Here is a 27743-nt window from a genome sequence, read left to right as displayed (position 1 = left end):
TCCCCTCGTTCAGCCCAAATTGCCCTGCACACCTCACGGCCCATTTGATCTTCTTACTGCACTTCCTTGCAACATGACTTGCATTAACTCAGACTACCACTAACTCCCACATTATTCAATGTTTCACCATCAGTTGCCAAACTGACCTCATTTCCTCCCAAGCTAACCTCATTTCCGTTGTTGATAGCGTTACTAAACTGGCTGGTTTCCGAGAATACTGCAGACACAGTGTATCTGAATTCTGCAAGGGGGTAGATAAGGTCCCGTGGTCTCTCTGTGGCCAGAAGGAAAAGTGGGAGACGGGCAGTTAGCAGGAGTCATAACTGGCCAAACAACTGCTCCCAAATCCCTTTGATTGGACTGAGAAGGAGTCTGGTTGTGAGATGTGGGTAAGTGAAGACACGCGTTATTTTGGAATATGAGAACTGAAGTCATGAAAACTATCCTGTAAGATCTAGAGTAGGGATCCCATTCACTTATTCATTTAACAAATATTTATCAAGTGCCTCCTGTAATGTGCAGGGCACTGTATAAGTATCTGGGGATAGAAGAGAATGAAAAAAAGAGAGAGAGAGAGAATGAAACAGGCTGAGCACAGTGGCTCACGCCTATGAATCTAACAATTTGGGAAGCCAAGGTGGGCAGATCATTTGAGCCCAGGAGTTTGAAACCAGCCTGGGCAACATAGTGAGACCTTGTCTATACAAAAAAAAAAAAAAAAGTTGTATAGTTTAAAAATAAAAACAAATTTTTAAAAAACAAGCTGGGCTGGGCACAGTGACTCATGCCTGTAATCCCAGCACTGTGGGAGGCCAAAGCAGGAGGATCCCTGGAGCCTGGGAGTTCAAGAACAACCTGGGCAACAAAGTGAGACCCAGCCTCTACAAAAATTTCAAAACTTAGCTGGGTGTGGTGGCCCATGCCTATGGTCCCAGCTACACAGGAACCTGAGGCAGGAGGATCACCTGAGCCCAGGAGGTCGAGGCTGCAGTGAGTTGTGATAGCGTCACTGCACTCCAGCCTGGGAAACAGAGAAAGACCCTGTCAAAAAAAAAAAAAAAAACCAAGGTGGTAGAAGGAGGAAAATATGCATATTGGCTGGAAAGACTCGATATTATAAAGCTGTCAATTCACAAGAAATTAATCTATATATTTAATATAGTCAAGATTAAAATATTTTTAAAAGGGCCAGGCGTGGTGGCTCAAGCCTGTAATCCCAGCACTTTGGGAGGCTGAGGCGGATGGATCACGAGGTCAAGAGATCGAGACCATCCTGGTCGACATGGTGAAACCCCGTCTCTACTAATACAAAAAATTAGCTGGGCATGGTGGCGCGTGCCTGTAATCCCAGCTACTCAGGAGGCTCAGGCAGGAGAATTGCCTGAACCCAGGAGGCGGAGGTTGTGGTGAGCCAAGATCGCGCCATTGCAGTCCAGCCTGGGTAACAAGAGCGAAACTCCGTCTCAAATATATATATATATATATTTTTAAATATATTTTAAGTTTTGCTCTGTAGACCAGCCTAGAGTCTCCTATAAGCCATTCTTCTATAGCTGCCCTGAGTACAAGCCAGGAGAGGTGGCTCATGACTGTAATCCCAGCATTTTGGGAGGCTGAGGCAGGTGGATCACGAGGTCAGGAGTTCAAGACCAACTTGGCCAAGACAGGAAACCCTGTCTCTAGTAAAAATTAAAAAAAATAAGCCGGGCGCAGTGGCTCACGCCTGTAATCCCAGCACTTTGGGAGGCCGAGGTGGGTGGATCACGAAGTCAAGAGATCGAAACCATCTTGGTCAACATGGTGAAACCCCGTCTCTACTAAAAATACAAAAAATTACCTGGGCAGGGTGGCGCGTGCCTGTAATCCCAGCTACTCGGGAGGCTGAGGCAGGAGAATTGCCTGAACCCAAGAGGCGGAGGTTGCGGTGAGCCGAGATCGCACCATTGCACTCCAGCCTGGGTAACAAGAGTGAAACTCCATCTCAGAAAAAAAAAAATAAAAATAAAAAATAAAATAAAATAAAATAGCCAGGCGTGGTGGCAGGCACCTATAATCCTAGCTACTGGGGAGGCTGAGGCAGGGAATTGCTTGAACCCAGGGGTCGGAGATTGCAATGAGCTGAGATTGAGCCACTGCACTCCAGCGTGGGCAACAGAGCAAGACTACCCCTCAAAAAAAAATTTTTTGTTCTAACGCAATGCAAAGAAACTAAGAACCTTAAAAAAAGGTTTGACGAAATGCTAATGAGAATGGACAATTTAGAGAGGAATATAAGTGAATTGATGGAGCTGAAAAGCACCACACGAGAACTTCGCGAAGCATGCACAAGCTTAAACAGTCGAATTGATCAAGCAGAAGAAAGGATATCAGAAGTCGAGGACCAGCTCAGTGAAATGAAACGAGAAGACAAGATTGGAGAAAAAAGGATAAAAAGGAATGAGCAAAGTCTCCAGGAAATATGGGACTATGTGAAAAGACCTAATCTACGTTTGATAGGTGTACCTGAATGTGATGAAGAGAATGAATCCAAGTTGGAAAATACTCTTCAGGATATCATTCAGGAAAACTTTCCCAACCTAGCAAGGCAAGGTAATATTCAACTCCAGGTAATACAGAGAACACCACAAAGATATTCTTCAAGAAGACCAACCCCAAGGCACATAATTGCCAGATTTATTAGGGTTGAAATGAAGGAGAAAATACTAAGGGCAGCCAGAGAGAAAGGTCAGGTTACCCATAAAGGGAAATCTATCAGACTTACAGCAGATCTCTCAGCAGAAACCCTACAAGCCAGAAAAGAGTGGGGACCAATATTTAACATCCTTAAAGAAAAGAACTTTCAACCCAGAATTTCCTATCCAGCCAAACTAAGCTTTATGAGCAAAGGAAAAATTAAATCCTTTGCGAACAAACAAGCACTTAGAGAGTTCACCACTACCAGGCCTGCTTTACAAGAGCTTCTGAAAGAAGCACTATACATATAAAGGAACAACCAATATCAGCCTTTCCAAAAATATATCAAAAAGCAAAGAACATTAATACAGTGAAAAATTTACATCAACTAATGGGCAAAACAGCCAGCTAGCATCAAACGCCAGTATTAAAGTTATATATATTTTAATTGAATAAAAAGCCAAAACCCATCGGTATGCTGCATCCAGACCCATCTTACATGCAGTGATACACAAAGACTCAAAGAGAAGGAGGAAGATTTACCAACCAGAGAGTAAAAATAAACAAATAAACAAAAAGCACGAGATGCAATTCTCGCCTCTGATAAAGTAGACTTTAAAGCAACAAAGATCAAAAGAGGCAAAGAAGGACATTCCATAATGGTAAAAGGATCAATGTAACAAGAATAGCTAAAGATTCTATAGATCAACGAGATAGAAAATTAACAAGGATATTCAGGATTTGAACTCAGACCCTGAACAAGTAAACTTAATAAACATTTATAGCACTCTCCACTTCAAATACACAAAACATACATTACCACCTCACACCTGTTCCAAAAGTGACTATATAATTGGAAGTAAATCACTCCTCAGTAATCGCATAGCATTTCATAGGTTTAAATGAAATATTGGTTGGCTGTTTGTTTGTTATCTTCTTCCCTTATTCCTTCCTGACTACATCATTAAGTATAATTATCAGTATAAAAGAGGTTTTCAATACCCATTACTAAATTGCATTCTAGCCTGGGCAAGAAAGCAATACTCCCATTCTCTCTCCCTCTTTCTTTTCCTTTTTCCTCTTCCCCATTCTCTCTCTTTCTTTCTCTTCCTTTTTCCTCCTCTCCATTCAAAAAAAAAAAAAAAAAAAAAATTTTTTTTGTAGAGATAGGGTCTCGCTCTGTTGCTCAGGCTTGTCTAGAACTCCTGGCCTCAAGCAATTCTCGTGACTATTAAAATACTAGAGTATAGTTTGGGCACAGTGGCTCATACCTGTATTCACAGCACTTGGGAGGCCCAGGCGGCTGGATCACTTGAGGTCAGGAGTTCCAGACGAGCCTGACCAACATGGTGAAACCCGATCTCTACGAAAAATAAAAAAAATTATCTGGACATCATGGTGCACACCTGTAATCGCTGCTACTCAGGAGGCTAAAACAGGAGAATCACTTGAACCTGGGAGGGAGAGGTTGCAGTGAGCCAAGATCACACTACTGCACTCCAGCCTGGGCAACAAAAAGACTCTGTCTCAAAAGATAAATTAATTAAATTAAATTAAAGTAATAAATAAAATAATAGGGTACGGGGACATGACCATGCAGATAGATCAATAAAACAAAATTATTTGCCTTAAGTGCCAGAAGCTGAAAAACATCAAAAAAAATTAAAGGGCCGGGCGTGGTGGCTCACGCCTGTAATCCCAGCACTTTGGGAGGCTGAGGTGGGTGGATCACGAGATCAACAGATCGAGACCATCCTGGTCAACATGGTGAAACCCCGTCTCTACTAAAAATACAAAAAATTAGCTGGGTATGGTGGCGCGTGCCTGTAATCCCAGCTACTCAGGAGGCTGAGGCAGGAGAATTGCCTGAACCCAGGAGGCGGAGGTTGCAGTGAGCCGAGATCGTGCCATTGCACTCCAGCCTGGGTAACAAGAGCAAAACTCCATCTCAAAAAAAAAAAAAAAAAAAATTAAAGCCCAGAAATACATATATATATTATATATGTAAATTTTAAATATAAATATATAATTTTAGTTTATATAAAGTTATATATGAATAACTATATAGAATTACATTTTATATATGTGTATATATATATACACATATATATACACACACATGTATATATATATACACACACACACGTGTATATATATAAATTTAGGCCAAGCACAGTGGCTCACGCCTATAATCCCAGCACTTTGGGAGGCCAAGGTGGGCAAATCACCTGAGGGCAGGAGTTCAAGACCAGCCTGGCCAATAGGGTGAAACCCCATCTCTACTAAAAATACAAAAATTAGCCGGGCATGATGGCAGGTGCCTGTAATCCCAGCTAATTGGGAGGCTGAAGCAGCATGAAGTATTGATCCAATTTACTTTTTTTCTAGATGGGCTCCAGATTTCCTCCTGCTCCTGAGACAGGAGAATGGCTTGAGGCCAGGAGATGGAGGTTGCAGTGAGTTGAGATCACACTAGTGCACTCCAGCCTGGGCAACAGAACGGAACTGTGACTCAAAAAAAAAAAAAAAAAAAGCTGGGTATGGTGGCTCATGCCTGTAATCCCAGCTATTCCAGAGGCTGAGGCAGGAGAATTGCTTGAACCCAAAAAGCAGAGATTGCAATGAGCCAAGATGGTGCCACTGCACTCCAGCCTGGGCAACAGAGCGAGACTCCATCTCAAAAATAAATAAATACATAAATTTAATATATTATAAAGGTGATATTTTATTTCAGAGGAAAAAGATGGATTATTCAATAAAAGGTGCTGGGAAATCTGGAACACCATCTAGAAAAAAAAGTAAATTGGATCAACACTTCATGCTCTGTATCAACATAAACTACTTATGGAGGAAAGATTGAAATATGAAAAGTGAAAGCACAAAAGTACTAGAAGAAAACATGGGAGAATTTATATATATATTTACAAACTTGCTGTGGACAAGCTTTCCTGAGTATGGTAAAGAAATCACACAAATAAGTAAGTAAAATAAGAAGCTGTAAAAGAAAATGTTAATAGACCATGCGCAATGCCTCACACCTGTAATCCTAGCACTTTGGGAGGCCAAGGCGGGCAGATGGCCTGAGCTCAGGAGTTTGAAATCAGCCCAGCCAGCATGGTGAAACTGTGATAACCTGCGTTTTTTGCCAGCTAAAACTAACTCTCTCTTTCTCAGACTAAAAGCTGTTCAGGCTTTATGTTAGCTCCTTGAGCCGGACAGACTCCATCTTAGCTTCTTCATATTAGTTATTTTCCCACCATTAAGTATGTAACTATAGTACGTAGCTGGGGCAGGCTGACACTAGGCACCTCCAGGAATGCATTTGTTGATAAGAGGCCGAGTTAAGTGGCACCAGCAGAGCCTGGGAATGCATGTGCTGTCGAGAGCCCAGCGCCCCCATTATCTATAAGTTGTATGTCTTTTATGACAACTTTACCCCTTGCACCTGGCACTGTTTTATTTCTCATATACTACTTTACCTTTTAACTTTTTGCTTACTCTGCTTTTGTGAAAAATTTGCTTCAGCAAAGTTCCCCCTCTCCTTTAAAACTAGGGTATAAAAGACCACCTAACTTTTTCTTAGGGGCCGAGAGAATTTTGGGCATTAGTCACCTCTCGGTCACCGGCATAATAAAGGACTCATAATCTAATCTCAGAGTGTGGTGCATTCCTTGACTCACTCAGGTACAACAAAACCCTGTCTCTACAAATAATACAAAAAATTAGCCAGGCTTCATGGCACGCTTGTTGTAGTCCCAGCTACTCAGGAAGCTGAGGCACAAGAACTGCTTGAACCTGGGAGGTGGAGGTTGCAGCGAGCTGAGATGGCGCCACTGCACTCCAACCTGGGCAACAGATCGAGATTCTGTCTCCAAAAAAAAAAAAAGAAAGAGAGAAATTGTTAATAAATTCAAGCAGTGGCTTAAGCCTGTAATCCCAGCACTTTGAGAGACTGAGGGGGTGTCTCCTCAGTCTGGGGGGTGGATTGCCTGATGTCAGGAGTTTGAGACCAACATGGTGAAACCCCGTCTCTAATAAACACACAAAAAATTAGCCCGGCATGGTGGCAGGTACCTGTTATCCCAGCTACTCCAGAGGCTGAGGCAGGAGAATCACTTAAACCTGGGAGGCAGAGGTTGCAATGAGCTGATATTGCACCATTGCACTCCACCCTGGGCAACAGAGTGAGACTCTGTCTCCAAAAAAAAACAGATAATTAATTCCTACATAGAGAAAAATATTACGATCAAAGTCATAAGAAAAGTAATAAACTGCAGGAAGTTTTTTTTTTTTTGAGACAGAGTCTCACTCAGTCACCAGGCACCAGGCTGGAGTGCAGTGGCGAGACCTCGGCTCACTGCAACCTCCGCCTCCTGGGTTCAAGCAATTCTCCTGCCTCAGCCTTCCGAGTAGCTGGGACTACAGGTGCTTGCCACCACGCCCAGCTAATTTTTTTGTATTTTTTGTAGAGACGGGGTTTCACCATGTTGGCCAGGATGGTCTCGATCTCTTGATCTCGTGATCCACCCGCCTCAGCCTCCCAAAGTGCTAAGATTACAGGCATGAGCCACCACGCCCGGCCTGCAGGGAGTTTTTAAAACTAATTAATTAATTTATTTATCTGAGACAGTCTCACTCTGTCACCCAGGCTAGAGTGCAGTGGTATGATCTCGACTCCCTGCAACCTCCACCTCCCAAATTCAAACTATTCTCCTGCTTCAGCCTCTCAAGAAGCTAGAATTACAGGCATGTACCACCATGCCTGGCTAATTTTTGTATTTTTAGTACAGACAGGGTCTCACCATGTTGGCCAGGCTGGTCTCAAACTCCTGACCTCAGGTGATCCACCTGCCTAGGCCTCCCAAAGTGCCGGGATTACAGGTGCCCACCACCACATCCAGCTAATTTTTCTATTTTTGGTAGAGATGGGATTTCACCATGTTGGTCATACTAGTCTCAAGTGACTGCCATGACTGACCTCAAATGATCCAGCAGTCTCAGCCTCCCAAAGTGCTTCGATTACAGGCATGAGCCACCACGCCTGACCTTAGATTTAAATTAAGTGAAATACAACAAATACATTGACAAGAAAAGTAACAAATAGGAAAACAGGTAAAGGATATGAACAGATAATGTACAGAAAAATAAACATAACCTTTATGTCTATGAAAGGATGTTCAGCTTCATTCATAATAAAAGAAGGGCAGATGAAAACAGCTAGATACAATTTTTGACCTACCAAACAGGCAAAGGTTAAAAACAAATGTACTTAATATCCTGATAGGAATAGAGGAAAAGTATCTCATCATTGATGGAAGGAGTTTAAATTGGTACAACATCTATTGAATGCCATTGGCAACGTCTATCAAAATAACAAAAGAATATGCCCCTTGATCCACAGCAATTCTGCCTTTAGGTATTTATCCTACAAGTTTGCATACACTCATGGAAAAAAAAGACACACAGTCAGTTGTTCATTGCAGCTTTGTTTGTAATAGCAAAAAATTGGAAACATCAAAATAGTCATATACAAGATATTTATTTCATAAATTATATCTATACAATGAAATACTATGCACTTATTAAAGTGAATAAAGCAACTGTATGTAATAATTTGATGTCTAAAATATATTTTTTTTCCTTTCTTTTCCTTCTTTTTTTTGAGACAGAGTATTGGTCTGTCACCCAGGCTGGAGTGCAGTGGCACAATATTGGCTCACTGAAACTTCACCTCCCTCGTTCAAGCAATTCTCCTGCCTCAGCCTCCCAAGTAGCTGGGACTAAAGGCTCAGGTCATCATGTCCAACTAATTTTTGTATTTTTAGTAGAGACAGGGTTTTACCGTGTTGGCCAGACTGATCTGGAATTCATGACCTCAAGTGATCCACCTGCCTCAGCCTCCCAAAGTGCTGGGATTACAGGCATGAGCCACTGTGCCCGGCCTTTTTTTTTTCTTATTTTATTTTATTTATTTATTTTTTAGGCAGGGTCTCACTGTGTCACCCAGGGTGGAATGCAGTGGCCTGCTTATGGCTCACCAAAGCCTCGACCTCACAGGCTCAGGTGATCCTCCCACGTCAGCCTCCTGAGTAGCTAAGACTACAGGCACTTGCCATCACACCCAGCTAATTTTTGGTTTTGTAGAGATGAGGTTTCACCATGTTTCCCAGGCTGGTCTCGAATTCCTGGGCTCAAGTACTCTGCCTGCCTTGGCCTCCCAAAGTGCTGGGATTATAGGCATTGGCCACCATGCCAGGCCCCAAAATATATTCTTAAGGGAAAAATATTCTATGTTGTATGCTAATACTTGAATTTAAAAAATAGGCCAGGCGTGGTGGCTCATGCCTGTAATCCTAGCACTTTGGGAGGCCAAGGTGGACAGATCACCTGAGGTCAGAAGTTCAAGACCAGCCTGACCAACATGGTGAAACCCAATCTCTACTAAAAATACAATTAGCTGGGCACGGTGGCACACCCCTGTAATCCCAGCTACTAGGAAGCCTGAGGCAGGAGAATTGGTTAAACCAAGGAGACGAAGGTTGCAGTGAGCCGAGATTGCATCACTACACTCCAGCCCGGGTGACAGAGCGACAGAGCGAGACTCTGTATCAAAAATACACACACACACACACACACACAAACTTACAAGCCTTGAAAATGCATAGGCTATTTCCAGAAGGATACACATGGAAGTAGTAACAGATATTGCTGTTGGGGAGGAGAACTGAGGCAAGGGAGGAAAAGGAAGGAGATGAAAGAGACCTAAGAGACTTTGTCTTCATTGTATATTCTCTCTCTCTCTTTTTTTTGAGACAGGGGTCTCACCTTTCTTTGTGAGAGGGAGTTTTGGCCATATTTTCTTATTTTATTTGACTTTATAATACACACATGTTATTTAATTTTAAAAATAGATTAAAATTTAAAGTATGGGGTGTCAGGAGGCAGAGACTGCAGTGAGCCTAGATTGAGCCACTTCACTCCAGCCTGGGCGACAGAGCAAGACTTTGTCTCAAAAAATAAATAAATAAATAAATAAATAATAAAAATAAAGTGTAGTATAATGTTCATGTATGTGTTTGCACGGTATAGAAAACAGTCATCCTCGCAGGGCAAGGTGGCTCACTCTCGTAATCCCAGCACTTTGGGAGGCCCAAGGTGGGCTGTTCACAAGGTCAGGAGTTTGAGACCAGCCTGGCCAATATGGTGACATTGGTCTCTACTAAATATGGCCTCTACTAAAAATATAAAAATTAGCTGGGCATGGTGGCGGGTGCCTGTAGTCCCAGCTATTCGGGAGGCTGAAGCAGGAGAATTGCTAGAACCTGGGAGGCAAAGTTTGCAGTGAGCTGAGACCACGCCACTGCACTCCAGCCTGGGCAACAGAGTGAGACTCCGTCTCAAAAAAGAAAATAGCCATCCTTACCATTCTGTGATAGTCCTTCAGAGATAGTGGGGAAGCAGAAATGAGAGTTTCAGGGTAAGGTTTGACTTTTATACTCATTCTGCCATATTGTTTAAATGTGTCACTTTAAGCATATATTACTTTTCTAAATTAAAAAAAAATTGAATTTCCGGGCATGGTGGCTCATGCCTGTAATCCCAGCCTTGGGATTACTTGAAGTTGGGAGTTCCAGACCAGCCTGACCAACATGGAGAAACCCCGTCTCTACTAAAAAGACAAAATTAGCTGGGTGTGGTGGCACATGCCTGTAATCCCAGCTACTCAGGAGGCTGAGGCAGGAGAATGTCTTGAACCAGGGAGGCAGAGGTTTCAGTGAGCTGAGATCATGCCATTGCACTCCACCCTGGGCAACAAGAGCAAAATTCCGTCTCAAAAAAAATAATTAATTAATTAATTTAATTAATTTAATTAATGGTGGGTTCTTCCCTAGAGAAACCTTGGTATAAAGTTGAAAAGACTATTTGCAAAGTACCTTGTAGGGGGAGTTCCACTTTGGTAGGGAATTTCAGACCAGACGGGTCTCTAGGCAACCTTCAAAGTAAAACATTTCTTAGTTCTATGATCCATAACTCCAGTTGGACTGGCATTATTTCTCCAGCTGGATTATAAACTCCTTAAGGACAGGATGTCTGGATTTTGCTTTTTAAAAAAATCCCCTTCATCTTTTTACATAAAGATACATACACTTGACAAATAAAATCTGTCATTTGAATGCAGGGACATCTGTTTTTTCACATCCAATATAGTGTAGTCTTAGTGCCAGAGCTGTAAGGTTATATATTGTTGTTCTAAACTTTGTATATCACAGAGAGAAATTTAACACAATTTTCCTGGTATAGAAGGCTCACTGCCAGGCACAGTGGCTCACGACGGTAATCCCAGCACTTTGGGAGGCCAAGGCAGGTGGATCACCTGAGATCAGGAGTTCAAGACCAGCCTGGTCAACATGGTGAAACCCCATCTCTACTAAAAATACAAAAATTAGCTGGGCATGGTGGCACAGGTCTGTAATCCCAGCTACTTGGGGGGCTGAGGCAGGAAAATCGCTTGAACCAAGGAGGCAGAGGTTGCAGTGAGCTGAGATCATGCCACTGCACTCCAACCTGGATAACAAGAGCGAGACTCCATCTCCAGTAAAAAAGAAGGCTCAGTCAGCACATTCTGCCTTTGGTTTGGTAAAACAAGAGTTTATTTGTTCAATGTCAATAGACCCAGAAGTTTGGCCAGCACACTGCCACGATCCTCATTTATACTACACCAATAACATGGCTACAGGTCTCTGGCCTTGATTTTTCCCTGGGCACCCACTTTGCTTTCTAATTAATTATCATTGATCCCTCTGCCAAAAGTAACAGCTACAACTACAGAAATGGAAAATAGTCCTGCAGGTTGGGTGCAATGGCTCATGCCTGTAATCCAAGCACTTTGGAAAGCCAAGACAAGAGGATTGCTTCAAGCCAGGAGTTCGAGACCAGCCTGGGCAAAAAAGCAAGACCCTGTCTCTATCAAATAATTTTTTTTTTAGATGGAGTTTCGCTCTTGTTGCCCAGGCTGGAGTGCAGTGGTACGATCTCAGCTCACTACAACCTCTGGCTCCCGGGTTCAAGCCAGTTCTCCTGCCTCAGCCTCCCAAGTAGCTGGGATTACAGGCATGAGCTACCAGGCCTGGCTAATTTTGTATTTTTAGTAGAGATAGGGGTTTCTCCATGTTGGTCAAACTGGTCTTGAACTCCTGACTTCGGGTTATCTGCCCACCTCGGCTTCCCAAACTGCTGGGATTATAGGTGTGAGCCACCATGCTTGGTCTAAGGAAATTTTAAATATTAGCTGGGCATGGTGGCACACATCAGTAGTCACAGCTACTCCAGGGGCTGAGGTGGGAGGATAGCTTGAGGCCAGGAGTTCAAGGCTGCAGTGAGCTATGATGGTGCCACTGCACTCCAGCCTGGGCAACAAAGTGAGACCCCTGTCTAAACAAACAAAAAGAGAGAAATGAAAATGGTCCTGTGAGATTAAGCTGGTCAAAGAGATGTTTGCTTTATTTTTTTATTTTTCTTTCCTTTATTTATTTTTTTTTTTGGGATGGATTCTCACTCTGTTGCCCGGGCTGAATTGAAGTGCAGTGGTACAATCTCGGCTCACTGTAACCTCCAGTTCCTGGGTTCAAGCAATTCTCCTGCCTCAGCCTCCCTAGTAGCTGGGATCACAGGCATGCGCCACCACACTTGGCTAATTTTTTTTGTATTTTTAGTAGAGACGGGGTTTCTCCATGTTGGTCAGGCTTGACTTGAACTCCTGATCTCAAGTGATCCTCCCACCTCGGCCTCCCAAAGTGCTGGGATTACAGGTGTGAGCCACCGTACCTGGCCTCTTTTTTTTTTTTTTTTTTTTTTTTTTTTTTGAGACAGAGTCTCACTCTGTAGCCCAGGCTAGAGTGCCGTGGGGTGATGTAGGCTCACTGCAACCTCCACCTCCCATGCTCAGGTAATTGTTTTGTTTTGTTTTGTTTATTGAGACGGAGTTTCCCTCTTGTTGCCCAGGCTGGAAAGCAATGGCCTAGTCTCGGCTTACCACAACCGCCACCTCCTGTGTTCAAGTAATTCTCCTGCCTCAGCCTCCCAAGTAGCTGGGCTTACAGGCATGTGCCACCACGCCCGGCTAATTTTGTACTTTTAGTAGAGATGGAGTTTCTCTATGTTGGTCAGGCTGGTCTCGAACTCGCAACCTCAGGTGATCCACCCATCTCAGCCTCCCAAAGTGCTGGGATTAGAGGTGTGAGCCACTGCACCCGGCCTTATTTTATATTTTTAGTAGAGACATGTTTCAACAAGTTTCACCATTTTGGCCAGACTGGTCTTAAATTCCTGACCTCAAGTGACCTCCCACCTCAGCCTCTTAAAGTGCTGGGATTATAGGCACGAGCTACCGCATCTGGCTCATTTTTTTAAATTTTCGAGATAGGGTCTTGTTCTGTTGCTCAGGCTGGAATGCAGTAAGAGGATCAGGGCTCACTGCAGCCTCAAGCTCCTAGGCTCAAGCAATCTTCCTGCCTCAGCTTCCTGAGTAGCTGGGACTACAGGCACATGCCACCATGCCCAGCTAATTTCTTTTTCCTTTCTTTCTTTCTTTTCTTCTTTCTTTCTTTCTTTCTTTCTTTCTTTCTTTCTTTTCTTTCTTTCTCTCTCTTTTTCTTTCTTTCTCTCTCTCTCTTTCTTTCTCTCTCTCTCTTTCTTTCTTTCTCTCTCTTTCTTTTCTTTCTTTTTTTTGGGGGGAAGATGGGTTTTACTATGTTGCCTAGGGTGGTCTCCAACCCCTGGACTCAAGTAATCCTCCTGCTTTGTCCTCTCAAAGTGCTGGGATTACAGGCTCGAGCCACTGCATCCAGCACTCCTCCTGTTTTTGGTACCCAGTTGCCCAGGTAGTATGCTGAACACCACCCAGCCCATAACCAGCACCAGAAGACAGCAGAATGACCTTAGTTTCTTTTCTTTTCTTCTTTTCTTTTTTCTTTTTCTTTCTTTTTTTTTTAGAATGACCTTAGTTTCTAATGGCAAAAGAAAAGCCCAGTTGAACCCAGCCCAAATTGATGAATAAGATGGCAAGTTAAATAGCTGTAGTTTTTGGCACTACATTTGGGGTTAGTTTGATATTGTTTCTACTTTGTTAAAATAGATATGCACAATCCCAGCACGTTGGGAGGCCAACGCGGATGGATCACCTGATGTCAAGAGTTCAAGACCAGCCTGGCCAACATGGTGAAACTCTGTTTCCACTAAAATACAAAAATTAGCCGGGCATGGTGGTGGGCGCCTATAATCCCAGATACTTAGGAGGCTGAGGCAGGAGAATCACTTGAACCCAGGAGGCAGAGGTTGCAGTGAGCTGAGATTGTGCCACTGCACCCCAGCCTGGGCAACAGAGCCAGACTCCATCTCAAAAAAAAAAAAAATAGGTGTGCACATATAGAAGGAAAGTAGCAGTGCTGTTTACACAAAAGAGAACTCACAGCAGCCTCTTAGCCTGTGATGACACTCAGGCAAAGAGACTTCTTGACTAGGCACCACTTACCATGGTCCCACCTATCAGCACAGGAACAAATATACTCCAGAGAAAAGTTGTTTAAACAGTAAGGAAAATAATGCCAGGCACAGTGGCTCATGCCTGTAATTCCAGCACTTTGGGAGGCTGAAGTGGGAGGATCGCTTGAGCCCAGGAGTTGGGGACCAGGCTGAGGAACACACAGAGACCCCATCTCCACAAAAACCTTTAAAAATTAGCCAGGCTGGGGCGCTGTGGCTCTTGCCTGTAATCCCAGCCCTTGGGAGGTGGAGGCAAGCCAATCACCTGAGGTCAGGAGTTTGAGACCAGCCTGGCCAATATGGTGAAACCCCAACTCTACTAAAAATACAAAAATTAGCCAGGAGTGGTGGCACGTGCCATGATCCCAGCTACTTGGGAGGCAGAGAGAGGAGAATCACTTAAACTCCGGAGGCAAAGTTTGCAGCGAGCCGAGATAGTGCCATTGCACTCTAACCTGGGAGACAGAGCAAGACTCCATCGCAAAAAAGAAAAAATTAACTTGGCTGGGTGGTATGTCCCTTGTCCCAACTACTCAGGAGGCTGAAGTGGGAGGATCGCTTGAGGCAGGAAGGTGGAGGTTGCAGTAAGCCATGATGGTGCCACTGCACTCCAGTCTGGGTGACAGAGTGAGACCCTGCCTCAAAAAGAAAACAAAAAAACCCACAAAATTATATGATCAAAGTCACCTGGCACAAATTTCTTCCTAAAGATGGAACTCTTTCCTCTAACAAGCCATAAACATGGCTGCTCAGCCACCATGAACTAATAAGGTTACACAGTGCTTGAGACCTGCTCTGGGTCATCTTCTGTATTTCTAAATAGCATTAGGCTGGCTGATGCAACCCAATCCTGCCATCTCTTCACCAGCCATGAGTATCAGGTTGGCATGATGGAGTATGCCTTCCTCAAAGGAATCAGCCCCAGGTCGACCAGATTCCCACACTGTTCCTCAATGTCTCCCATGAGTCACTGGGGCACATTCTGCATTTACAGCACCACCCATAACCAAGGAAGTTCTTTTTTTTTTTTTTTTTTTTTGAGACAGAGTCTTGCTCTGTTGCCAGGTGCCAGGCTGGAGTGCAGTGGTGGGATCTCGGCTCACTGCAACCTCCACCTCCTGGCCTCCCAAGTAGCTGGGACTACAGGCATGCACCACTATGCCCAGCTAATTTTTGTATTTTAGTAGAGATGGAGTTTCACCATGTTGGCCAGGGTGGTCTCTTGACCTCGTGATCCGCCTGCCTCGGCCTCCCAAAGTGCTAGGATTACAGGCGTGAGCCACCGCGCCTGGCTAGGAAGTTCTTGAGTTTCCAACTCCCTTCCCTGGCTTCTGCGCTAAGGTGTGACATTGACAATCATAATCTGGTACCCTGTGGCTTCTGCTCTGTGCCAACCCTGGCTTTAGACAACCCTATGAAATCCTACAAAGGGTGGCATATCTGGCTGAAACCTCCCAGTGGGGGAAGGAAGGAGGGTTTAAAACAGCACTTTACTCAGTCTCCATGGAAATGAGCCCTTCCTACAGGGGCCAGGGCCTCCTCAGTTTTCTGGGTCGGCATTGGACATTGGAACTGTCAGCAAGCCCTCTCTCAAGAAAGGTGTTTGCCTTTCCAGTGGCTCTTTTATTCTAAACTTGGACGTGCTAGGACTGACTCATCCCTCCCTTGCGGCATCGATACTCAGTATCAGGCCACAGCCTAGCTGCAAAATCTCAGGCTGGCTGGTAGTTTTCCCTCCTTCTCTGCCCACCCAGCTTCAGCACAGTCCTTGCTGCCGATCTCAAATTTCCCCAGTGGCTCAGCGCACCAATTCAGCACTTAACTTTTTACTTTTTGCTTTCCCACACAAGCAAATATTTGTTAGCAATTTCCCAGCTCTTCATACTTGTGTGATTTCTTTAACCCTCCTTTTCTGAGCCCCTTTCCCTCTGCTCCAGGGTCTTGGTCATTACCTCTTCTAACTCAATTACGTGACCTTATTTTTTCCCACTTCCTCTTTCCTTCCATTGTTATGCAGACACAGGGGAGGGTGCTAAACGCACAAAAAGGAGAATTGGATTAGGTAGCAGGATTTGTCACTGCTCTCTTCCTGGTTCTGCCTCTGCCCTTGAGGTCTCACTTTAATAAGCCCCACACCCACCCCACATGCTGTCTTCCCACCTGCAGTGAACCGGCAGTGTGGGAGAAATCAGTAAGAGTGCCTTGGCAGTGGCTCTGACAGAGGGTGTGGTGGGTTCTGGGAGAATTCAAAGGTGATGGCACCTTGTTACCATTTACCCATGTGAGCTGGAGAGTCTGACATTACAAAACAACAAACTCAACAGAAAGAAACAAAGAAAACAGTAATGTTGGGAAGAAAAACAGTTTGGTTCAGGGTTATCAATGTTTGTCCTGGAACTATTAAATAACGATTACTATTCTTTTGAGGGGACAGACACCCCTTGGAAAATCTGATAAAGGATATGGACTCCAGGAAAATGTATATAAATGAAGTCTGGTGCAGTGGGGTGCCTCTGTAGTCCCAGCTACTGGGGAGACTGAGGTGGGAGCCTCCTTGAATCCTAGAGGCACATCAACGCCTTTAGGAAGGAGGTATAAGGAGCAGAGAACTGCAGGCAGGCCTTCCCTTCTTTGTGAATTGCATCTAGAGTTCAGGGCAGTTCAGAGAAAGCATTCATTTGTTCATTCATTTAACAAGTAACTCTTTGAGAAACTTCCAAGTGTCAAGCCCCATGGTGGGCCACATTGTGAGGAAGAAGGAGGTGAATCAGACACGGTGCCTGCTCCCGGGACACTCACGGTCTGATGGGGGACACCAAAAGAGAACAGACAATGAGTGTACAGTGATGGCAGAGGTAGCAGAGGGAACTGTGGGAGCCTGGGGGGTGGGGCAGGGCAGAGTACTGCCTGCAGTTCCCTCTTCCCACAGCAATCTGATCCTATACCTCGCTAACTAATCGCTGACGCCAGTAATCCCAGCACTTTGGGAGGCTGAGGCGGATGGATCACCTGAGGTCAGGAGTTCGAGACCAGCCTGGCCAATGTGATAAACCCCCTCTCTACTAAAAATACAAAAAAATTAGCTGCGCGTGGTGGCAAATGCCTGTAATTCCAGTTACTGGGGAGGCGGAGGTAGGAGAATTGCTTGAACCCAGGAGGCGGAGGTTGCAGTGAACTGAGATCACACCATTGTTCTCTAGCCTGGGCAACACAAGTGAAACTCCATCTCAAAAAAAAAAAAAATTCAAGTATTCCCTGAGGTGCTACTCCTAGCTGTCAGAGCTCTCACCCACACCGTGGCCCCATCCACCTTTCACCTCTTGACTGGGATGGAGCCCGCGCACCCTCTCTCTCTCCACAGGCTCCCAGGGTGCTGCCAAAGGCCTCACAGCCAATGTACCCCTACGCCATCAGGGGCAGCTCCCCCTCCCCAGACCAGCTTTTGAATAAATTACCAATCCCCTTTGCACTTCCTTCTTTCTTTGCTTAAACTTTATTCATTTTATTTATTTATTATTATTATTTTAGACACATAGTCTCACTCTGCACCCAGGCCGGAGTACAGTGGCATGATCATAACTCACCACAGCCTTGAACTCCTGGGCTCAAGCGATCCTCCCACCTCAGACTCTGGAGCAACTGAGATTACAGATATGAGCCACCATGTACAGCTCCTATTCCTTTTAATAGCTGAGCTGCAGAGAAACAAGGAGTAACAAAAATAGCTAGCTTTAAGGAAGTTAGAGATTTGCAAGAACCCTGAAGAGTCTTGGTATGAGCTGGTCTTTTTTTTAAGACACTCTGTTGCCCAGGCTGGAGTGCAATGGCACGATCTCAGCTCACTGCAACTTCTGCCTCCCACGTTCAAGCAATTCTCCCACCTCAGCCTCCCGAGTAGCTGGGACTACAGGCGTCCGCCACCACGTCCTGCTAACTTTTTTATTTTTAGTAGAGATGGGGTTTCGCCATATTGGCCAGGCTGGTCTCAAACTCCTGACCTTGCTTTCCGCCTGCCTCTGCCTCCCAAAGTGCTGGGATTACAAGCGTGAGCCACCACGCCTGGCCCAGCTGGTGTTTTTATTCACAGGATCCAAAGGCTAGGGCTGGACTGGACTTCCTTTCACCTCTTCCCTGACTTCTCTCTTCTTAGGAGAGAAGAAGGTCTTATGCCCCTTCTTGGGCCCCAGCAATACTACCTGTTGGCTGCTTCCAATGTTGGATGCTAGGCTGCATCTGCTTATCCTAGCTGCTTCCCTATCATTTTTCATTAGCTTCTACCAGTGGCCCCTAAGTACCCCTTTCATGGCCTCAGCTATTTCTCTTACCTTCCTGAGTTCAGCAGTCTATCACTCTGGGAGGGAGAAAAGTTCCCTTCCTCTTTGTTTGTTAAAGAGTCCTACCCAGGGCTTCAAGTCCTTTTGCCCTGGTTAACATTCACCACTCCCAAAAGTTTCTCTTACCAGGAGTGGTGGCTCAAACCTGTAATCCCAACATTTGGGGAGGCCAAGGCAGGAGGATTGCTTGAGCCCAGTAGTTCAAGATCAGCCTCAGCAAAACAGGGAGACCCTGTCTCTTTTTATTCACACAGTTTTAAAATTATTATTATTATTATTATTATTTTATTATTATTTGGGGACAGCGTCTCACTCTGTTGCCCAGGCTAAAGTACAGTGGCGTGATCTCTGCTTACTGCAACTTCCACCTCCCGGGTTCAAGCGATTCTCCTGCCTCAGCCTCCCGAGTAGCTGGGACTATAGGCATGCACCACCATGCCTGGCTAATTTTTGTATTTTTAGTATAAACGGGGTTTCACTATGTTGGCCAGGCTGGTCTTGACCTCCTGCCTCCTGACCTCATAATCCGCCTGCCCCGGCCTCCCAAAGTGCTGGGATTACAGGCGCGAGCCACTGCACCCGGCTAAAAATTTTTTTAATTTAAAAACTAGCCAGGCATGGTGGTACACACCTGTGTTCCAGCTACTCGGGAATCTGAGATGAGAGGATCTCTTGAGCCCAGGAGGTTGAGGCTGCAGTAAGCCATGATAGCACCACTGCACACCAGCACGCCAGCCTGGGTGACAGATCGAGACCCTGTCTCAAAAAAAAAAAAAAAGTCTCTGACATAGATACCTGGTTGTCCTACTGTAACATGCAATTGCTTTTTAGAATATTTAATTCTATTTTAGAAAATGAATACATTTACAGTTTGTAAGATAAAGGCAAAGTCTTTTCAAATGTGTTAAGATAGTAAGTACAAGATGTGTGTGTTAAACATAGAAAAGATAGAAGAACCAAGAGGTACCTACTATTCCTGAGGTACTAAATATACATGAGGCACTAGAACTCTGTAACAACCTAAATACACTAGAAACCCTAAATATTTATTCATGAAGTCTCAATGTGGACGATGACAACCATTCTGGCCCCATCTTCTGTCCAAGACATACAAATAAAATCATAGCTGCTCAGCTGGCTAATCAGAAAGCTATAGTGGTGACAAGGTGTACTGTAGCTGTGCATATCTTTGGAGTTAGTGTGTCTTTGATCTAGGTAAACATCCATCTCAGGGTGTGCCTTTGCTCAAATCTCAATTCATTTTTTTCTTTGGTTTTTTTTTTTTTTTTTTGAGACAATTCTTTTTTTTTCTTGCTCTGTCACACAGGCTGAACTGCAATGGCACAATCTTGGCTCATTGTAACCTCCACCTCCCAGGTTCAAGTGATTCTCCTGCCTCAGCCTCCCAAGTACCTGGGATTACAGGCACCCACCACCATGCCCAGTTAATTTTTGTATTTTTAGTAGAGACGGGGTTCACCAGGTGGGCCAGGCTGGTCTTGAACTCCTTACCTCATGATCTGCCTACCTCGGCCTCCCAAAGTGCTGGGATTACAGGCGTGAGCCATCGCACCCGGCTTTTTTTTTTTTTTTTTTTTTGAGAGGGAGTCTCACACTTTTGCCCAGGCTGGCATGCAGTGGTGTGATCTCAGCTCACTGCAACCCTTGCCTCTTGGGTTCAAGCGATTCTCCTGCCTCAACCTCAGGTGATCCTCTTGCCTCAGCTTCCCTAATAGCTGGGATTACAGGTGAACCCCACCATGCCCGACTTCAAACCTCAATTCTCTTCTTTATAGCTGCACTGCCAGCAAGGAAGGCTAATGCAGCCAAGAAACTGAACATACGAACAACTGTGACCCCAGGATTCAGATACTGTGATGCTTCCAACCTGCTGCGTGCCTCCTATCCTGTGTGTTAACCTACCGCATCTCTTTCCTCTGCTTTTCCCTATGTGTTTTAGCTTCACTTAATAAAGCATGTGATTTGAGAATTTAACCTGGTTTGGGTTTTTTTTTTTTTTTTTTTGAGACAGGGTCTCTGTCATCCAGGCTGGAGTGCAGTGGCTCAAACATGGCTCACAACCTTGACCTTCTGGGCTCAAGTGATCCTCTTGCCTCAGCCACCCAAGTAGCTAGAACTACAGGTGCACATCATCATGCCTAGCTAATTTTTTTAATTTTTGTAGACATGGGGTCTCTCCATGGTGCCTGTGCTGTTCTCAAACTCCCAGGCTCAGGTAATCTTCTGGCCTTGGCCTCCCAAAATGCTGGGATTACAGACATGAGCCACTACTCCTGGCCTGAAATCCTTTTTGTTCTTTGACTTCTGGGATAGCTAGCCTGATAGTGCACTTGGAAGCTGCTGTTGCTTCCCTATATACACCTACTTTCATATCCTTTGTTTCTTCAAATCCTATTTGGCTGGTTATGACAAACTAGTTCAGCATGGGTTCTCATCCAGTACACATTTTACTTCTATCTTTTTTTTTTTTTTTTTTGGTAGAGATAGGGTCTCACTATGTCACCCAGCCTGGAGTGCAGTGGCGCAATCTTGGCTCACTGCAACCTTCACCCTCCTGGGCTCAAGCCCTCATCCCATCTCAGCCTCCCAAGTAGCTGGGACTACAGGCACACGCCATCACACCCGGCTAATTTTTTGTAGAGACGGGGTTTCACCATATTGTCCAGGCAGGTCTTAAACTCCCAGGCTCAAGTGATCCGCCTGCTTCAGCCTCCCAAACTGCTGGGATTACAGGCGTGAGCCACCGCACCCGGTCGCCTCTGTTTTTTCTTTACTCTCATACCCCTGCCTTCTTGACCTAAGGTCTTCCCCTGATCCCCACCACAGACTGAGGGCCTGGAGGCTGGGGGACCAAAGTTAACACAAGTCCTATCTTACAGAGGCATTTTGCAAGACATTTCTAAAGGAATACAAAGTTCTCCCCACTCCAGGTGAACTTTTCACTATTCTTACGTGCAGGGAGCTGGAGAGAGTTGTGAGTTTTTTAGGTTTTGTTTTACTTTCCTGAACGTTGGGTATCCTCTGCTAAAAGTTCCTTGAAGGCAGGGACTGTTTATCATCTCTACTGTCCTAGCTCCCACCACAAGGTCTAACACAAACGAATTGCTCTAGCGCCATTGAACTGTGTGCGTATTTACCCTTGAATTCTTTCATTTTGGCAGTTCAGTCCCGCGTATCTAATCCATGACCAAGTTTTAGCAGCTCTATTTTTTTTTTAATCAGAGTCTTTCTCTGTCACCCAGGCTGGACTGCAATGGTGTGATCTTGGCTCACTGCAACCTCTGCCTCCCAGGTTCAAGCAATTCTCGCACCTCAGCCTCCCGAGTAGCTAGAATTACAGGCGTCCACCACCACACCCAGCTAGTTTTTGTATTTTAGTAGACACGAGATTTCACCATGTTGGCCAGGCTGGTCTCTTTGGCCAGGCTGGTCTCAAACTTCCGACCTCGTGATCCGTCTGCCTTGGCCTCCCAAAGTGCTGGGATTGCAGGCAGAAGCCACTGTGCCCAGCATAGCTACATAGTTTTCTAGCTATGAACATATCACAGCATCTCTGCTTTCCCTATGGATTTCCCTCACCTACCTTCACAAAGCTGAAATATTGATCTGAGAGAGAAAGAGAAAGAGAGAGGGAAACTGAGAAATTGACTAACCTGAAAAATCTGGAATTCGTGAAATCTGACACATTCCAGGCAAAGCTCCCATTCATGGAAGAGGTGCGTCTGTGAACTCACGGTTATGTATGTATATATATATTTTGACTGCTACAAATATATTTCTGCTTTTTGTTTTTGTTTTTTGAGACGGGGCCTCGATATGTTGCCCAGGCTGGAGTGAAGTGGCTATTCACAGGCGCGATTCCACTACAGATCCGCACGGGAGTTTTGACCTGCTCTGTTTCCGACCTGGGCTGGATCACCCCTCCTTAGGCAAGTGGTCCCCCGCTCCCGGGAGGTCACCATAATGCTGAACTTAGTGCGGACACCCGATCGGCATAGCGCACTACAGCACAGAACTCCTGGGCTCAAGCGATCCTCCCACCTCAGCCTCCTGAGTGGCTGGGACTACAGGCACGCGCCACCGCGGCCAGCTGTTTTTGTTTTTGTTTTGAGAGAGTCTCGCTTTGTTGCCTAGGCTGGAGTGCAAAGGCGCGATCTCCACTCACTGCAACCTCCGCCTCCCGGGTTCAAGTGATTCTCCCCCCTCAGTCTCCCGAGTAGCTGGGATTATAGGCATGCACCGTCATGCCTGGCTAATTTTTGTGTTTTTGTAGAGACCGGGTTTCTCCATGTTGGCCAGGCTGGTCTTGAATTCCTGACCTCAGATGATCCACCTGCCTCGGCCTCCCAAAGTGCTAGGTCCCAAAGTGCTGGGATTACAGACGTGAGCCACTGCGCCCGGCTCTTTTTTTGTTTTTAAAGAAATTAAGGCCAAGTGTGGTGGGTCACACCTGTAATCTCAAAACTTTAGGAGAACCAGGTGGGAGGATTTTGTTTGAGCCCAGGAGTTCCAGGCTGCAGTGAGCTATGATTCTGCCACTGCACTTCAGCCTGGGCCACAGCAAGACTCTGTCTCAAAATACAAATTAATTAATTAATTAATTAATTGGCTGTCTTCCTTTTCTTTCATACCCTGCACACTTACAGTCAGTTGCAGATAATGGAGAACCAACTAGAACCAGCCAAAGGAAACAGTGGAGTTATCAGTTGGAACAGTTGTAAAATGTTGCATGTCTGGACCCAAACTTTCAAATGATGTGCTCTTACTCTCTTCCTCTATTGGTCCTGCTCTTTGCTCTCCTTTTTTCTCTGTATTTTGGTTTCATTTTTTGACCTGCTCTCTCCACACAATGAAAAAAAGCTCAGCTGGGTGTGGTGGCTCATGCCTGTAATCCCAGCACTTTGGGAGGTTAAAGTGGGTGGATCACCTGAGGTAAGGAGTTCAAGAAAATACTAAAAATACAAAAATTAGCTGGGCATGGTGGCAGACGCCTGTAATCCCAGCTACTTGGGAAGCTGAGGCAGGGAGAATTGCTTGAACTCGGGAGGTGGAGGTTGTAGTGAGCCATGATCGCACCATTGCACTCCAGCCTCGGCAACAGAGTGAGATTCTGTCTCAAATAAACAAAAGAAAACAAAAAAACAAAAAAGAAAGAAAGCTCTAGCTTTACTTGATCTTATATCTGCATTCCCAGTGATAGAGAAAAGACATCCTTCTATATACCACTTAGAAAGATGGCTTTGTTGCTTATAGCCATTACTGGAAAACTAAATAAATAAATAAAGATTACTTTGATAGGTCTGGTTGAGGTTACCTCCTCAATCCCTGAGACAATCATTACTGTGGCCAGGGAGACGGAGGTCTCTGATTGACCAGCCTCTGTCACCCATCCATCTCTATGGGGTAGGAGTTGTGGTCCCACATAGCAGTCTCACCAAACCTATGTAGAATAGGGAATGGGAGTTTCCAAAGAAAAAGAAAGAACAGAAACAATGAAAGTCCATACCTTTTTTTTGCAAGTTAAGGGGGCATATAAGTTGGTTTCTTTTATTTTGGTGACAGAATTTCGCTCTTGTCATCCAGGCTGGAGTGCAGTGGCACAAACTTGGCTCACTGCAACCTCCACTTCCTGGGTTCAAGCCATTCTCCTGCCTCAGCTTCCCAAGTAGCTGGGATTACAGGCTTATGCCACCACACATCTGGCTAATTTTTTTTTTTTTTTTTTTTTTTTTTTTTTTTTTGTATTTTTAGCAGAGACAGGGTTTTACCACGTTGGCCAGTCTGGTCTCAAACTCCTGACCTCAGGTGATCCACCACTCACCTCAGCCTCCCAAAGTGCTAGAATTACAGGTATGAGCCACTGAGTCCAGCCATAAGATGGTTTCTTATATGAACCCAACTGTTTCTTTTTTTTTCTTTATTTTTGAGATAGGGTCTCATCTGTCAACAGGCTGGAGTGCAGTGGTGCGCTCACAGCTCACTGCAGCCTCAACTTCCCCAGGCTCAAGTGATCCTCCCACTTCAGCCTCTGGAGTAGCTGGGACTACAGGTGTGCGCCACCACACCCAGCTATTTTATTTTTTCATTTTGTGTAAAGATGGAGGTCCTGCTATGTTGCCCAGGCTGGTATCAAACTCCTGGGCTCAAGTGATCTTCCTACCTCGGCCTCTTAAAGTGCTAGGACTATAGGCATGAGTCACCCTGCTGGCCCCTGACTCCTTCTTTTGAGACAGGGTCTCAGTCTTTTGCTTAGGCTGCAGTGCAGTGGTGCTCACTGCATCCTTGACCTCCTGGGCTCAAGCAATCCTCCCACTTCATCCTCCCGAGCAGCTGAGACTACAGGCACAAGCCACCACACCTGGCCACCCCCTACTCTTTCTTACCTCTGTTTATGAACAGTGTTCTTTCCTCTGCCTGGAATTCTCTCCCTGCTCCCTTGCCTCTCAAATCTTATGTGACTCCTATTTGGCCTTTAGGTCTCAGCTTAAACGTCAGCTACTCCAACATGTTACCCAGACCCCACATATTAAATTATACCTATTTGACTGACACTTTTTTTTTTGAGATGGAGTCTCGCTCTATCACCCAGGCTGGAGTGCAGTAGCGCAATCTCGGCTTACTGCTACCTCTGCCTCCCGGGTTCAAGCGATTCTCCTGCCTCAGCCTCCTGAGTAGCTAGGACAACAGGCATGTGCCACCATGCCCAGCTAATTTTTTGTGTGTTTTTAGTAGAGATGGGGTGTCGCTGTGTTCGCCAGGATGGTCTCGATCTCCTGACCTCGTGATCCACCTGCCTTGGCCTCCCAAAGTGCTGGGATTACAGGTGTGAGCCACCTCGTCCGGCCAACTGACACTCTTATAGCAAGTTTATAACATACAAGAAAAGAGAAAACAAAAATGCCAGCCAGGAGAAATGCCCTGTGGAGGGCAAATCACTTGAGTCTAGGAGTTGGAGACCAGTCTGTGCAACATGGCAAAAACCCATTAGCCATGGAGGTGAGCCAGGTGTGGTGGCATGCACCTGTAGTCCCAGCTACTGGGAAGGTTGAGGTAGGAGGATCACTTGAACTCAGGAGGTTGAGGCTACAGTGAGCTGTGATCTTGTCACTGCACTCCAGCCTGGGCAGTAGAGCGGGACCCACTCTCAAAAAAAAAAAATTAAAAATTACTGGCCAAGCATGGTGGCTCACGCCTGTAATTTCAACACTTTCAGAAGTCAAGGTTAGAGGATCGCTTGAGTCCAGGAGTTGGGGACCAGCCTGGGTGACATAATGAGATCCTGTCTCTACAAATAAAAAATAAATAAACTAGACAGACGTGATGGCACGTGCCTGTGGTCCCAGCTATTAGGGAGACTGAGGTGGGAGGATCACTTGAGCCCAGGAGGTCAAGGCTGCAGTGAGCATGATTGTGCCACTGTACTCCAGCCTGGGTGACAGAGTGAGACTCTCAAAAACAAAAACAAATACAAAAAACAGAAAACAGAAATGTCAGCATTAGAGGAAAAATAAAAAAAAGAAAGAAAATAGAAATAGACTAGCTGATATCAGAGTTTGTCACACAGAATAATGGTCTTATTAAATTTTTATTTCCATACCTATTGTCAATACACACACATACACACACACAGACACACACCACTATGTATTGGGTTGCAATGCAAAATGCATTCTTAAAAAGTTTAAGAAAGCTTGCATTAAGCTTTGTCTGGACAAAAGTATGCTAAGATTGTATCTGTCCAGTTCAGAGCTCCCCAGAGATCCCGATATTGAGTCACATCATCACTAGAAAATAACACCTGGGAAGCTCATTCAAAGAACCAGAGTGGAAGTGCAGACACAATTTCAGGATGCTGTTGCAGGGTGAACTCTGGATTTCTGTACTTTGGTTGGTTTGTATTACATCCTCAAGGCCATTTAATCATATGTACAGTCAGGTGTGTTTTCTCTCTATATATTTTTTTCCTTCAAATAACAGATGACCTAATGATTTCCAAAGTTGAATACAAATTTTTTTAAAACTTTTTTTTTTTTTGCTGCCATGTACGATTAGGCCGTGAATTGCATATTCCTAGAAAAAAACAAATTAACTAAAGTCTTAGTGGAAGGGTGGGAGGCAGTATGATGTGAAAGCAATAGGGGCTATTGCCCTGAGCCCTGTTTCAGCATTTGCTGGCTATGTGGATTCAGGTGAAGGGATCTGATATACATTAGCTGAAGACTCACTTAGAGCAAGGCCCTTTGTCAACTGTGGGAGGTATAAAAATAAACACTATGTCTACACCTTGGTGTAGACATAGTTTACAACCTGGTAGGATATATAAGTAAATAAATAAATAGCCAAGATATGGCCGAGGGCGGTGGCTCACGCCTGTAATTCTAGCACTTAGGGAAGCCGAGAACTCAGGCAACACCGTGAAACCCTATCTCTACTTAAATACAAAAAATTAGCTGGGCATGATGGGTGCCCTTGTAATCCCAGCTACTCAGGAGGCTGAGGCAGGAGAATTCTTTGAACCTGGGATGCAGAGGTTGCAGTGAACCGAGATCGTGTCACTGCACTCTAGCCTGAGGGACTGAGCAAGACTCCGTCTCAAAAAAAAAAAAAAAAAAGCCAAAATAGAATCCCTAGTGGCTAATGTAGCTTATCAGTCATAAATTCACATATATATATACATACATATATATTTTTTGAGACAGAGTCTCACTCTTTTGCTCAGGTTGGAGTGAAGTGGTAGCAGCTGCCACTTGTGCTTACCAAAGCAAGTGGCTTGCATTAGCTGAAGCAAATCTCATGGCTCCACCCAACTTCAAGGATTACACCTAACTTCACGGTAGCAGTCCTCTGGAAGAGAAATGAGCTGGAAATATCAGTGGTTATAATGTCTACTCCAGGATTTCATACCATGCTTTCTACATGCCACTCACACTGGCCTTTTTTGGTCTTTCAAACCGACACATTCCTTACTGCCACAGGACAATTGCCTAGGCTGTTCTCTCTGATTGCAACATTCTTCATTCCACTCTTTGCTTGGTTAAAGTCTATTCATCCCTCAGACTGAGCCTAGTGTCCCTTCTGACTATGTCAATTTCCCCTGTTATTTTTTTTCATTTAAAAAATTATTTTTATTGTTTCTTGTCTTGCCATCACCTTCAGCCAACTCACATGAAAATT

The 27743-nt window shown here is 44.9% G+C and overlaps 1 long non-coding RNA gene across 1 annotated transcript; it reads left to right on the top strand.

Annotated features, from left to right (window-relative positions):
* The first annotated feature begins 240 nt into the window (after positions 1 to 240).
* On the top strand, positions 241 to 20465 carry LOC135275854 (uncharacterized). Its single transcript, XR_010343415.1, has 3 exons — positions 241 to 389; positions 13808 to 13890; positions 20345 to 20465. It is a non-coding gene; the product is annotated as an uncharacterized LOC135275854 (long non-coding RNA).
* The last annotated feature ends 7278 nt before the right edge of the window (positions 20466 to 27743 follow it).

Source organism: Aotus nancymaae, unplaced genomic scaffold (genome assembly GCF_030222135.1).
Source record: "Aotus nancymaae isolate 86718 unplaced genomic scaffold, 86718_ANA_hifiasm-v0.15.2.pri h1tg000019l, whole genome shotgun sequence".
In the NCBI taxonomy this organism is placed as follows: Eukaryota; Metazoa; Chordata; class Mammalia; order Primates; family Aotidae; genus Aotus; species Aotus nancymaae.
Note: the sequence above shows the minus strand (reverse complement) of the source record. Positions and strands in the feature narration are given on the sequence as shown.